At 59.8% G+C, this 13,500-nt stretch overlaps 1 protein-coding gene and 1 long non-coding RNA gene across 12 annotated transcripts in view; both read left to right on the forward strand.

Annotated features, from left to right (window-relative positions):
* Window positions 1-13,500, forward strand: part of LOC127391811 (uncharacterized) — a 141,494-nt gene that overhangs the window by 62,541 nt on the left and 65,453 nt on the right. The window contains exon 1 of one of the 7 annotated variants that reach the window (XM_051634972.1): window positions 9,016-9,069. The exons of the other annotated variants lie outside the window; for them this stretch is intronic. The gene's annotated coding sequence lies outside the window, so the exon portion shown is untranslated. Of the gene's footprint in view, window positions 1-9,015; window positions 9,070-13,500 lie in introns of those variants that run through there. 7 annotated transcript variants of the gene reach the window in all.
* Window positions 116-11,714, forward strand: LOC127391815 (uncharacterized). Of its 5 annotated transcripts, none has more exons than XR_007891134.1 (3): window positions 116-163; window positions 741-863; window positions 11,703-11,714. It is a non-coding gene; the product is annotated as an uncharacterized LOC127391815 (long non-coding RNA). The 5 variants fall into 5 exon arrangements; XR_007891131.1 differs by lacking the exon at window positions 11,703-11,714 and adding an exon at window positions 10,909-10,961; XR_007891133.1 differs by lacking the exon at window positions 11,703-11,714 and adding an exon at window positions 1,891-1,902.

Here is a 13,500-nt window from a genome sequence, read left to right on the forward strand (position 1 = left end):
CCTGAGGACAAAGCGAGGATCTCTAGACCAGGAGAGCATCTGCCATCTCCTGTCTGACCTCCAGGGCCAGCTGTCCGCCCTGCAGGGCCGGGTGTCCTCTCTGAAGGGCCAGGTGTCTTCCCTGCAGGGCCTGGAGAGTGACTGGCAGGGCCAGAACGAGAAGGTGAGCCAGCAGAGGTCCCCAGGGGAGCTGGGGAGATGCTGGGGGGCTTGGGTGGGGAGGGGAGAGCCAAAGGGCTCCCTCCACGCTGGGAGGAGGTGTGCGGGCCGTGCCCACCTGAGCTGGGAGAGCAGCAGGACATGACCAAGGCTGCTCTGGAGCAGTTGGTCACCAAGACAGCCGAGCAGCTCCAGGAGCGGCTGAGGCAGGGGGGGCTGCCATAGCCCCCTGGCTCGGCGGGGTGGTCCTGGCCGGGCTCCTGTCCCCGTCCCCTGGCTGGATGGCACCATTGAGCCTCCAGAGCCACCCGGGCTTGTTGGCCACATCCATCCCATCTCCCAGGTGATTCCTTCTCCCCTCCCTGCAGCTGGACAAGCTGTCAGTGATGGTGGAGAGCGCGGGGCAGCAGCAGGCAGAGGCGCAGGCAGAGGGGCAGGCAGCCCAGTCTGCAGCACAGACACCAGCTATCCTGCTGCCACTGGCAGCCTGTGGCCACCGGCCCAGGAACCGGGGGCTGTCCCCGCGGGGCAGCCAGTCCCCCCTTGCTTGGCACCACATTGTCACCCTCCTCCCTGAGCAGGACCAGGAGCTGCTGACGAGCATCCAGGTCAGAGCTGTCAAGCTGGAGAGGATCGGTGAGGCCCTCACCTCGGTCACCAGGAGCCTCATGGACAAGCTTCAGCAGACGGACGAAGATCTCAAGGTTGGTGGCCGAAAGCCCCGCGGGGTTGGAGCAGCCTGCAGGCAGAGCTTGGGCTGGGCACCACAGGGGACTGGTCCCCCTGCCAACCCTGCTGGCAGCCCTGGGGAGGTTCCAGTGGCCTGTCCAGGAGGTTCTGGCCAGGGGTGGGGAGGTGGTGGGTGCTGGGCTGGCCAAAGGCAGCTCTGACCCTACGGTGGCATCATGGGCTTCTTTCTGCATTGGAAGGCTCTGTCCCTGTGCATGGAGAGGCTGCAGGAGAAAGCGGACAAGGTGGACTGAGGGAGCCAGCTCAGGATCACCCACGGCGATTGAGAGACGGGATGCAGCTTGATGCTCTAGATTGATTTTCTTCCCCTATAATTAAATTTGACACAAAAATCCATTTTTACTGATCCCAAAAGCACAATCTCTTGTGGCTCTAATTTGGCACGTGGGAGATAGGGGGTCCATCCATCCCAAACCTTAGTTAGATTTACTGTGGCTTCTTACTATCTGCTTCTCAGGGTCAGTGCTTTTCCACTTCACTTAGCTGCATTCTATTCCCATGGTTTACGACCTACAAGGGCCAGAATATCTCCTCCCATTAATTGATCTGTGCTCTGAGTTTTGCTCCCCAGAATTTCTCCTTCAATCACCTGCCCTTGTAGCGTCCCCAGCACCTCCTGCCCCTTCAACCCAGCGTCCTGAAGCTGCTCCAGCCCCCCAGCAAGGTAGGGATGAGAGAGGGAGGATGAGCAGGGCTGGGAGGGAGGTGCTGAGAAGTCTGCAGGGCTCCGTGCCAAAGTTTCCCCAGGGAGAGCTGGTGCTGGCAGGGTTACCTGGGGAGGCAGGAATGTCCCTGGATTTCAGGCAGCCGCTCTCTGGCTCCGCTCAGGAACGGTACGGCTGGGGCGGGCGTGTGCGGGGACCCTGGGGGTGAAGGGGACAGCGGTGGGGTAGGCAAAGTGCCCACGGGGGGCCAGGTTTTCCCCCCTCCATGTTGCCCCCGGCTCCCCCCAGACCGGCCCTCTCTGCTCTCTCCTGCCAGGCTTCCCGAGGGACAAGCCCAGGCTGTCCCCAAGGCAGAGGGACACAAGGACAGTGTCAGCCCACGAGGATCGCTCCCAGTCACCGAGGATCCTCCCAAGGATCTTGACCCCTAGGGCCAGATCCATCATCTCTGCAGCCAGGCAGGACAGCAGGTCCCCCCTGGGCAAGCTCTGTGGCACCAGGCAGGACAGCAGCCGTGGCCTTGTTTGGCCTGCCCCGGCTGCTGGACCTCGTCCTCCTGCTGCGAGATGTCTGGAGGGTCAGCTTTTGGCCCCTGCACTGTCTGTTCCTGACTGAGCTGGGGCAGGTGCAGGGCCAGGCAGCGTGTGGCACAGAAAGGATTGCTGCTTGCTGAGCAGCTGCCAGTGCCCCCGGGAGGGAGCTGGACCCTCGCCCCCTGACAGCCCCTCTCCCTGTCCCCCAGCCACGCCAGCCCCTGCCCCGCGGCCATGGCTGGCACCCAGCGTGAAGGAAGGAGGTTCCAAGGGGGGAGCAGGACCCCCCAGCCCCTGCTCCTCCCGTGCAGTGCAGCCCCAGCCCTGCCCAGTGCCCCTCCGTTTCGTGCCACAGTTCATTGGCAGATGCCCCTTTTCCATCCTGCTCCCGGGCCCCGGCTGCCGTCCTTCTCCTCACCGCGCTCCAGGGGGGAAAGCCCAGGAGGCAGCCGGCAGCCAGGCAGGACTCGATACATTCTAGTTGTTCTCTCACATAAAGAGCAACTCCACCACCTCGCTTCACCGACCGATCTTTCCTAAAAAGCACATAGCCATCCATGGCCACATTCCAGTCACGTGAGCTGTCCCGCCATGTCTCTGTTATTGCTACCAGATCATAACCCTTAGACCGCACACAGACCTCTAACTCCTCCTGTTTATTCCCCATGCTGCGTGCATTGGTGTACAGGCATTTCAGGAAGCAAGCAGAGCACACTGGTGGGACCAAATCCTCCTTAGACCACCTTCCTTCAGGCCCTGGTATGTTCCTCTTGGGCTTGTCCCTAACAGACCCAGTTTTCTCCCCTTCCCCCTTCACATCTAGTTTAAAGCTCTCTCAATGAGCCCTGCCAAGTCCTGCCCCAAAAGTCTTTTCCCCCTCTGGGACAGGTGGATCCCACCTGCCACCATCAGGCCAGGTGTCTCATATAGCAGCCCATGATCAAAAAAAACAACGCCCTGCCTTTGGCACCAGTCTCGTAGCCATTCATTGATCAGTAAACTCTTCCTGTTTACCTCTCCACCCCTTCCTGCAGGAGGTATGGAGGCAAACACTACTTGCGCTCCAGACCCCCTAACCAGCCGTCCCAGGGCCCTGAAGTCTCTCTTCATTGCCCTTACATTTCTTGTAATAATTTTGTCACTGCCAACCTGAAAAATCAGCAGTGGGTAGTAATCGAAGGAATTTACAAGATTAGGGAGTTTCCTTTTAACATCTCTAATCCGAGCCCCAGGGAGGCAGCAGACCTCCTTGTGGGATGGGTCTGGTCGACAGATGGGCCCTTCTGTTCCCCTCAGGAGGGAGTCACCCACCACAATTACTTTCCTTTTCTTCTTGATTGAAGAAGTCCTAAGGCATCGGGTTGACTGACAAGTCCCAGGTGCTTCACTAGACAGATCTATCACTCCAACTTCATTTTCCTGTCCCTGAAGTTCCAAGGCCTCATACCTATTCTTCAAGGGCAACTGGGAGGGTGCAGGGGGTTGGGAGGGTTTTTGCTTGCCTCTCCGAGGACGGACCTCCCTCCATGTCTCTAAAGTTCTCTCCTTCTGTCTGACGACAGGAGGGGAGGGGATCCATCACTTGTTCCAGAACCTCTTCCTTCTGCCCTTGCCTCAGGGTGTGACTCCACCAATCTATTTCACTCTCACATTCTCTGATAGTTCTTAGTCTTTCAACCTCCTCCGTCAGTTTAACCACCTGCCCAGGAGATCATTTACTCGCTCACACCGCACACACGCGGTGCCACGGGCTCCCTCCGGCACCAGTGCCAGGCTCAGGCATTCGCTGCAGCCAGACACCTGCACGGCTGCGTGCCTGCTCAGAACCTCCGTCTGAGTTCCCACATCCTTTTCCAATACGGTTTTAGGGCGTGTTGTGACCGTGCTAGAGAAAGCTACCGGTGTTCTCTGCTCCCCGCCTGCCCTCGCGCCTCTCCCTGCTCCTGCCGCTGCCGCTCTCCGCCCCGCGCTGCCGCGGGCTCCGAGGGAGCTGCCGAGATGGCCGCTTTTAAACCTTGCCGCCGTTCTCAGCCACGGCCCCGCCACGCCAGCCTTCCTGTTCCTCGCAGGATTCCCGCTCAGACTCGGGTCTCCTCGCTCTGCCCCGGCTTCACCGTCTCCGGGAAGCCCGGCCCCTTCTCTAATCCTCAGGAATTAAAGGAGCAGCTCTCACCGCTGCCGCTGCGCGCTGCCGCGTGCTCAGGCACCTCCTCCCCCCTCTTTCCTCCCTGCCCTCGGGATCCCTGCCTCACCACCCCACCTCCCCTGCCCTGCAGGTCTTTTTTTCAGTTTCCTTTTCTCTGCCTTGAATATGTCACTCTCAGAGGTGCATCCAGCTTCCCTAATTAGCTGGGCCTTGGCCAGAGGTGAGGCTGGAATTGGAGCCAGGGGAGCTTCCAGCAGCTTCTCACAGGAGCCTCCCTTGTGGAACAACCCCCTGCCCCAAACATTAAGTGTCTTATAATTTAATTAAATTCTGTATATTAAACCAAATTAATTAAATAGATAACCAGTTATAGAGTGATATAATGAAACAGTGTCAATATAAGGCATTTAAGCAATTCATTACATTTATTTAAACAGAAAACATTTGAAACAATCAAACAGCGCAACGGTGAAACAATTAAACAGTGAAAATATGAAACAACTCCAAACCTGCATTTCCCCTACCCCCCTGATTTGAAGACTACAAAAGCCCCCATCTCTCCCCTCCCCTGGGAAGGTCACGGGTTGGATGGGGCTTGGAGCAACTTGGTCTAGTGGGAGGCGTCCCTGCCCATGGCAGGGGCCTTCGAACTAGGTGATCTCTCCCAAATGCAGTCCTCCCACCCCTCCCGCCCCCCCTGCCAGTCCCAGCCCCTCTCCTGACCCCCTGCCCAGCTGCTCTCCTCCTTCTGCAAATCCCAGTCACCCATGGCAGGCCTCTACATCACCCAGAAGCAGCTGGCCTGGTTCCCCCATGGAGAGATCGGGATGAAAAACTGGTCATATATATGTATATATTGGTATAGTTGGAGGATCAACGAGGACCAGTTGTCTTCCCACCACGACCAGATGTCCTCCCTGCAGGGCCCTGTGTCCTCCATGCAGGGCCAGCTGTCTGCTCACGAGGACCACTTGTCTTCCCACCAGGACCAGATGTCCTCCCTGCAAGACCAGATGTCCTGGGAGCAGCCTTCAGCCCCCGCCCTGGTGCAGGGTGACACACGGGGTGCTGTTGTGCCAAGCACTGAGCCCCCCCCATGCCCCATCCCACAGGGAGCAGGTGGCCGAGTACGGGTACCCCGGGGAGCCACAGGACTGCGGGAGCCAGCAGAGCATCACCAGCCCGCAGCAGCTCCCCCAGCACCTCCCACCCCTTCAACCCAGCGCCCCGCAGCTGCTCCAGCCCCCCAGCAAGGTAGGGATGAGGGAAGAGGGAGGGAAAGGGGAGGACAAGTGGGGCTGGGAGGGGGTTGCTGAGAGTCCCCAGGGCTCCATGTCTCAGTTTCCCCTGGGAGCGCTGGCGGGGTTGCCTGGGGAGACAGGACTGTCCCCAGGGTTCAGCCAGCCACTCTTTCCTTCCCAGCAGGAGGAGCTGAAGCTGCTGGGCCAGGATGGCCCCAGGGACAAGAGCTGGCAGGACAGGCAGCTGCAGGAGCTCAGAAAACGTACGGCTGGGGCAGGCATGTGGGAGGATCCCAGGGGTGAAGGGGACAGCGGGGTGGGCAGGGTACCCATGGGGGGCCAGGTTTTCCCCCCTCCCTGTCACCCCCCACTCCCCCCAGACCGGCTCCCTCTTCTCTCTCCTGCCAGGCCTCCTGAGGGACATGCCCAGGCTGTCCCCAAGAACACAGTCAGTCCCCACAGACCGCTCCCAGCCACCGAGGATCCTCCCAGGGCTCTTGACCCCTGTCGACAGATCCTTCATCACAAAAGCCAGGCAGAACAGGGGGTCCCATCTGATGGGCAGTGACAGCCCCAAGTGATGGGCTCAGCTGTCACCCAGCAGGCAGCTCACAGCAGCAGAGGTGAGCTGGCAAGGGAACCTCACCCTGGGGAGCTGGCAGGGTTTCCTTCTGGAGGGACCTGGGCATTTCTTGCCTCCCTCCCCAGGCTGGCCCACGACCATGGTGCCAGGCTGGGGTCAGTGCTGGTGTCGTGCCCGGGGAGTTGAGGTGCTGGATCCGGAGACTTGGTCCTGGTAGCAGTGGGCGGGAGAAATGTCCTCCCTTTGTGGGACGACAGGGCTGTTTGAGGGGCTTTTTGAGTTGGCTGGTTTTGTTTTTTCTCCTTCCTCGCTTCAGCCCAAGGCTGGCTGGGCAGCTCCGACCTGCCAGGGGCTGGGAGACACCGGGCTTGGAGGGAACTTCCCCGAGATTCAGGGCTGCTAAAGCCCCCCGGGGGAGGCACTGGGGCTGTGGTGCACAGCACCCAGGGGATGGGTCTTGCCCAACAGCACCCAGGATTTGCAGCACCCCGGCCCTGCACGGGGCAGGAGAGCGGCTCTGCCTCGGGGAGGGAGCCTCAACCCTCTCCCTCTGGTTCTTGCAGGATCTGCCCTCTCACCTCCTTTCCCTTCCCATGCAGCCCTGGAAGGCAGGAGCCGTGGCACGGCTGAGGGGTGGCCCGACAACAGCGGGAAGGGCAGGAAGGGTCACTCGGCTGGCCTGGACAACAGCCCAACTGACCCCACGTGGCTGACGAAATTCTCCGTCAAGGACACCAACGTGGCCAGGCCCTGGTGGATCCCGGACCCCCTTGAGCGTCACAGGACCCCAGCTTTGCTGCCCCCTGCTCCCCGTGCCCACGTGCCCTCAGCTGCCACAGGACGTGGATTACAAGACCCACCCACACCTCCAGCCTCCGTACTCCTCCCTGGGCAGCACAGCGAGGGGCCCCGGGGGCAGGAGCAGGTCCTCCCACAAGCCAACCAGGACACCCTGGGCAGCGCCAGTTGTCTGCCCAGCAGGACCAGTTGTCTTGACCACCAGGACCTTATGTCCTCTGTGAAGGACCAGCTGCCTTCCATGCAGGGCCCAGGGTCCTCGATGCAGGACCTGTTGTCCTCCCACCAGGACCACATGTCCTCCTTGCAGGACCAGCTGTCCTCTCTGCAGAGCCCTGTGTCCTCCATGCAGGGCCAGTTGTCTGCCCACGAGGACCAGCTGTCTTCCCACCACGACCTGATGTCTGACCACCAGGACCTAATGTCCTCCACTGGCGAAACCTTCATGGCCACTGCTTTCCTGCAGTACATCTTGGACAAATGGACAGACCATGATGGCCTCACCAACACTGTCAGTGTAGAGCAGGTGCTGGAATTCAGCGATGCCCCTTGGCCAGACGACATGAAGGACTGGAGCAGTTTGGCATCTCTCTTTTAAGAGGCCACTCACCATTCACAGCCCACACAGACTTTGGTGGGAGAGGGAAAAAGACAAGGTCTAACACTTTGGCAAGTCTGCCTGGGGGGGTGCAGAGGGAGGGAGGACGGGGTGAGGGGCAGCTCTGCGAGAGAAGCAGAGGAGAATTTGGGAAGCCAGGGACAGGTGCTTTGCTCCAGGTGCTGTGGCCCCCTTGGCCACATCCCGGGTGTAATCGGCAATAACCAGCCAGAAAAAGAATTTAGAAACTAATCAATTTGTTCGAGGTAGGTGAGCAAACAGCGCTGGGCGGCCGAGATCCAGCGCCGGGCGGCCGGGGAGTCTGTGCTCTGCCAACGGTGCGCACGCGGCTCTGCGCGGGGGTCCCTTTTATACAGTTCTTTTTCCTGCCGTTTTGGGGGGTCCACCCCTCTCGGAAAATTCCATCCCTGTCCTGCCGCTTTCGGAGGGGGGGGGTCTACCTCTCTCTCGGAAAATTCAGTCTCTGCGTTGTTGTTGCTACTCTCCAGGACTTGCACACTCAAGCAAGATGTTCTATAACTTATGCTTCTATACACCAAGGCTATCTAACTTATAGTTCTATCTACCTGATATGGCTGTCAGCATTTAGCATTAAATAACGAGGTATAGCTGCCAACATTAACCATTACAGAACAGAACTACAAACATTCAACGAACATTGCAGCTTAACACTCAGTCACATACATTCACATCTGATCAGCAAATTAAGCTCCTGATTCACCTCTAACACCGGGTGCCCGCAGCTGCCTCCACCAGCTGCTCTTTTTCCCGATTCCCCCCTTCCATCTCCTGCCCTGCTGCAGGGATGCTGGGGGGGCAGCAGGGAAACCCCTTCCACCCGCAGCTCCTCTGAGCTGCTGCTCCCTTCTCCCTGGGTTTGGAGACGTTCAGACACACGTGTATATGACAGCCTTCTATTAACAAATGCGGGGAGCAGCCAGAGGCTGTGGCGGGTTCCCCCTCCCAGCCCCAGCTCCCCCAGCCCAGCCCTGCAGGGCCCGCCGGGCGGCCGCTCCCCAGCCCCGCTGCCCTCAGCAGAAGCGGCGCAAGATGGCGCCGGGCGGGGCTGCCCGGAGAGCCCGGCCAGTCCCGCTGAGGGCAGCGCTGATTGGCTGAGGGGCCCGTGGGCGGGGCCTGCGCCGCGGCAACCGGCCCCGCAGGGCAGGAAAAGGGCGGGAAAAGCAGCGCGGGGCCCGGGGCAGGGAAAGGGGGGGGAAGGGCGGCGGCTGGAAAGCCTCGCTCTGTGCCGGGGCTGCGGGGCAAGGCAGGAAGGGGTGTCCTGCCCCAGGGCACTGCAGGCACGCTGTGCTGATAGCCAGCAAAGCCAGGGGTGCCCGCAGGAAAGAGGCTCCTTGTCTGTTTGTCGCGGTAGCAGAAACAAGATTCATTCAGATGCAGGGGAAAGGCTAAATGTTGACATCTGGAGAGGTTCTTGATTTCTGCCTCCCGAAATACACGGATGTGTTATCACCAGAGTTTTCAGACTGTCCTAAATCTCCTTTTGCAGGAGGCAGCCAAGCCTCCCAAGGCACCCCCAGGCCCAGCCCCCAGCCCTGCAGCCCTGCCTGGCTACAGGTGAGGTCACAATCCTGCTCTGTGACCTCAGCCTCTCTGCCCTGTAAAAACCCCACGCCGGGGCTCACTTTGCCACTCGTGTGACCCCCCAGTTGGGATCGCTTCCTGAGGTGACAAGGAGAAGGAAGGCTATCAGCTATCCATCTCTCACTCACCAGACTGATACCCCCGGCAGAAAGCCTCTGGTGTCCCCTGGTCAGCTCTGCTGTAGCAGACACGACAGCACCATGGACTTGTTTGGCCTGCCCCAGCTTCTGGACCTGATCCTCGTGCCCAGAGACATGTGGACGGTCAACTTTGGGGCCCTGTGCTGTCTGCTCCCGGCCAGGAGGAAAGGGAAGAAGGAGAGCAGCATCTCCAAGGTAGAGGCTCTGGGTGGTCCCCTGGGTGCTCCCCTGCCCAAGCCCCCTCCTACGGGTTCTGCACGGCCCGTGAGCTGCCCTTAGAGCAGGGTCTGAGTTAAGCCCGAGTTCCTGCTGGGACCTGGGGCTTCCCTGTGGGAAAGGGACAGAGTTTTGGGGAGCAAGAGCTGGGGCTGAAATGCTGCTCCGCTTGCTCTGGGTCCTCCCCGCGTTGCCATCAGCAAGTGCTAGTGGGTCCAAGCCAGCCCCCGGTGCTGCTGCACATCTGCCTGTAACCCTGATCCCTTTGCCTTCTCTTCCCAGCAGGGCAGTGGCAGCCAGTTTGCGCCTGCTCGACCCACCAGGGTGAGCACGGGCACCCTGCAGGAGGCCACCCTGGCGACCACCGCCCTGAGGACAAAGCGAGGATCTCTAGACCAGGAGAGCATCTGCCATCTCCTGTCTGACCTCCAGGGCCAGCTGTCCGCCCTGCAGGGCCGGGTGTCCTCTCTGAAGGGCCAGGTGTCTTCCCTGCAGGGCCTGGAGAGTGACTGGCAGGGCCAGAACGAGAAGGTGAGCCAGCAGAGGTCCCCAGGGGAGCTGGGGAGATGCTGGGGGGCTTGGGTGGGGAGGGGAGAGCCAAAGGGCTCCCTCCACGCTGGGAGGAGGTGTGCGGGCCGTGCCCACCTGAGCTGGGAGAGCAGCAGGACATGACCAAGGCTGCTCTGGAGCAGTTGGTCACCAAGACAGCCGAGCAGCTCCAGGAGCGGCTGAGGCAGGGGGGGCTGCCATAGCCCCCTGGCTCGGCGGGGTGGTCCTGGCCGGGCTCCTGTCCCCGTCCCCTGGCTGGATGGCACCATTGAGCCTCCAGAGCCACCCGGGCTTGTTGGCCACATCCATCCTATCTCCCAGGTGATTCCTTCTCCCCTCCCTGCAGCTGGACAAGCTGTCAGTGATGGTGGAGAGCGCGGGGCAGCAGCAGGCAGAGGGGCAGGCAGAGGGGCAGGCAGCCCAGTCTGCAGCACAGACACCAGCTATCCTGCTGCCACTGGCAGCCTGTGGCCACCAGCCCAGGAACCGGGGGCTGTCCCCGCGGGGCAGCCAGTCCCCCCTTGCTTGGCACCACATTGTCACCCTCCTCCCTGAGCAGGACCAGGAGCTGCTGACGAGCATCCAGGTCAGAGCTGTCAAGCTGGAGAGGATCGGTGAGGCCCTCACCTCGGTCACCAGGAGCCTCATGGACAAGCTTCAGCAGACGGACGAAGATCTCAAGGTTGGTGGCCGAAAGCCCCGCGGGGTTGGAGCAGCCTGCAGGCAGAGCTTGGGCTGGGCACCACAGGGGACTGGTCCCCCTGCCAACCCTGCTGGCAGCCCTGGGGAGGTTCCAGGGGCCTGTCCAGGAGGTTCTGGCCAGGGGTGGGGAGGTGGTGGGTGCTGGGCTGGCCAAAGGCAGCTCTGACCCTACGGTGGCATCATGGGCTTCTTTCTGCATTGGAAGGCTCTGTCCCTGTGCATGGAGAGGCTGCAGGAGAAAGCGGACAAGGTGGACTGAGGGAGCCAGCTCAGGATCACCCACGGCGATTGAGAGACGGGATGCAGCTTGATGCTCTAGATTGATTTTCTTCCCCTATAATTAAATTTGACACAAAAATCCATTTTTACTGATCCCAAAAGCACAATCTCTTGTGGCTCTAATTTGGCACGTGGGAGATAGGGGGTCCATCCATCCCAAACCTTAGTTAGATTTACTGTGGCTTCTTACTATCTGCTTCTCAGGGTCAGTGCTTTTCCACTTCACTTAGCTGCATTCTATTCCCATGGTTTACGACCTACAAGGGCCAGAATATCTCCTCCCATTAATTGATCTGTGCTCTGAGTTTTGCTCCCCAGAATTTCTCCTTCAATCACCTGCCCTTGTAGCGTCCCCAGCACCTCCTGCCCCTTCAACCCAGCGTCCTGAAGCTGCTCCAGCCCCCCAGCAAGGTAGGGATGAGAGAGGGAGGATGAGCAGGGCTGGGCTGGAGAAGTCTGCAGGGCTCCATGCCAAAGTTTCCCCAGGGAGAGCTGGTGCTGGCAGGGTTACCTGGGGAGGCAGGAATGTCCCTGGATTTCAGGCAGCCGCTCTCTGGCTCCGCTCAGGAACGGTACGGCTGGGGCGGGCGTGTGCGGGGACCCTGGGGGTGAAGGGGACAGCGGTGGGGTAGGCAAAGTGCCCACGGGGGGCCAGGTTTTCCCCCCTCCATGTCGCCCCCGGCTCCCCCCAGACCGGCCCTCTCTGCTCTCTCCTGCCAGGCTTCCCGAGGGACAAGCCCAGGCTGTCCCCAAGGCAGAGGGACACAAGGACAGTGTCAGCCCACGAGGATCGCTCCCAGTCACCGAGGATCCTCCCAAGGATCTTGACCCCTAGGGCCAGATCCATCATCTCTGCAGCCAGGCAGGACAGCAGGTCCCCCCTGGGCAAGCTCTGTGGCACCAGGCAGGACAGCAGCCGTGGCCTTGTTTGGCCTGCCCCGGCTGCTGGACCTCGTCCTCCTGCTGCGAGATGTCTGGAGGGTCAGCTTTTGGCCCCTGCACTGTCTGTTCCTGACTGAGCTGGGGCAGGTGCAGGGCCAGGCAGCGTGTGGCACAGAAAGGATTGCTGCTTGCTGAGCAGCTGCCAGTGCCCCCGGGAGGGAGCTGGACCCTCGCCCCCTGACAGCCCCTCTCCCTGTCCCCCAGCCACGCCAGCCCCTGCCCCGCGGCCATGGCTGGCACCCAGCGTGAAGGAAGGAGGTTCCAAGGGGGGAGCAGGACCCCCCAGCCCCTGCTCCTCCCGTGCAGTGCAGCCCCAGCCCTGCCCAGTGCCCCTCCGTTTCGTGCCACAGTTCATTGGCAGATGCCCCTTTTCCATCCTGCTCCCGGGCCCCGGCTGCCGTCCTTCTCCTCACCGCGCTCCAGGGGGGAAAGCCCAGGAGGCTGCCGGCAGCCAGGCAGGACAGGAGGTGCCCGGCCAAACCCTCCTGTCCATCCCGGTCACCAAGAGGAAAGGCAGGGACTGCAGGCCTGAGGAAAGGGACGGTTTGACTGGGTTTCATTATGTTTAATTGGATTGAAATTAATAAAGCATCTTCAACTGTTCTTTTCTTGTGTGGATATTTTTAATTTTTTCTTTTTGTTTAGTCCTTTTTTAAAGGAGATTGATTTGAACACCAACAAAGCCCCCATGTGCCTCCTGCCCTGAGCAGAGCCATGAACGCTCACAGGGAAAGGGGGGGCGTCACCTGGAGAAATCGCGGCCCCCAGTTCTGCTGGAAAGGAGGGGAGGTTGGGGTTTTCAGACTGTCCAAGTATTTACGTCTCCTTTTGCAGGAGTAGGCAGCCAAGCTGTGCCAGTGGTGAGTGCTGGGGTACCCCCAGCACTCAGCTGCCCACCACAGGGCTGTGTGATGCACCGATTCCCAAGGCAGCTTGCTCAAGGACCTTTCCTGACACATACATACATCACTGATGTTGCTAAACAGTGATTATTTCAAGTATCAACTTCTTTATGGTTCCTTTTGCTTGTTCTTGAAGACCTGGTGTTATAATGGAGTTTATACAAATGCTTTTATGTGTAAAGTTAATTGAAGGCCAAAGACAAGAAACTGAGACTGTCCTATAAACAACTGCAAATGAAGGCAAGACAGAAAGATCACAGAGTGGTTTGGGTTGGAAGGAACCTTAAGACCATGCAGTTCCAACCCCCTGTATGGGCAGGGACACCTCCCACTAGAACAGGTTGCTCCAAGTCCCATCCAACCTGGCCTTGAACACTTCCAGGGATAGAGATTCCACAACCTCCTTGGGCAACCTGGGCCAGTGTCTCACAACACTCACAGGAAAGAATTTCCTCCTAATGTCTAACCTAAATCTCCCCTCTTCCAACTTAAAACCATCCCCTTCATGTCCTATAACTACATACTCTGGTGAAAAGTCCTTCCCCAGCTTTACTGGAGGCCCTTCAGGCCCTGGAATGTGCTCTAAGGTCTCCCTGAAGCCTTCTCTTCTCCAGGCCGAACACCCCAACTTTCTCAGCCTGTATCCAGAGCAGAGCTGCTCCAACCCTCAGATC

Source organism: Apus apus, chromosome 17 (genome assembly GCF_020740795.1).
Source record: "Apus apus isolate bApuApu2 chromosome 17, bApuApu2.pri.cur, whole genome shotgun sequence".
NCBI lineage: Eukaryota > Metazoa > Chordata > Aves > Apodiformes > Apodidae > Apus > Apus apus.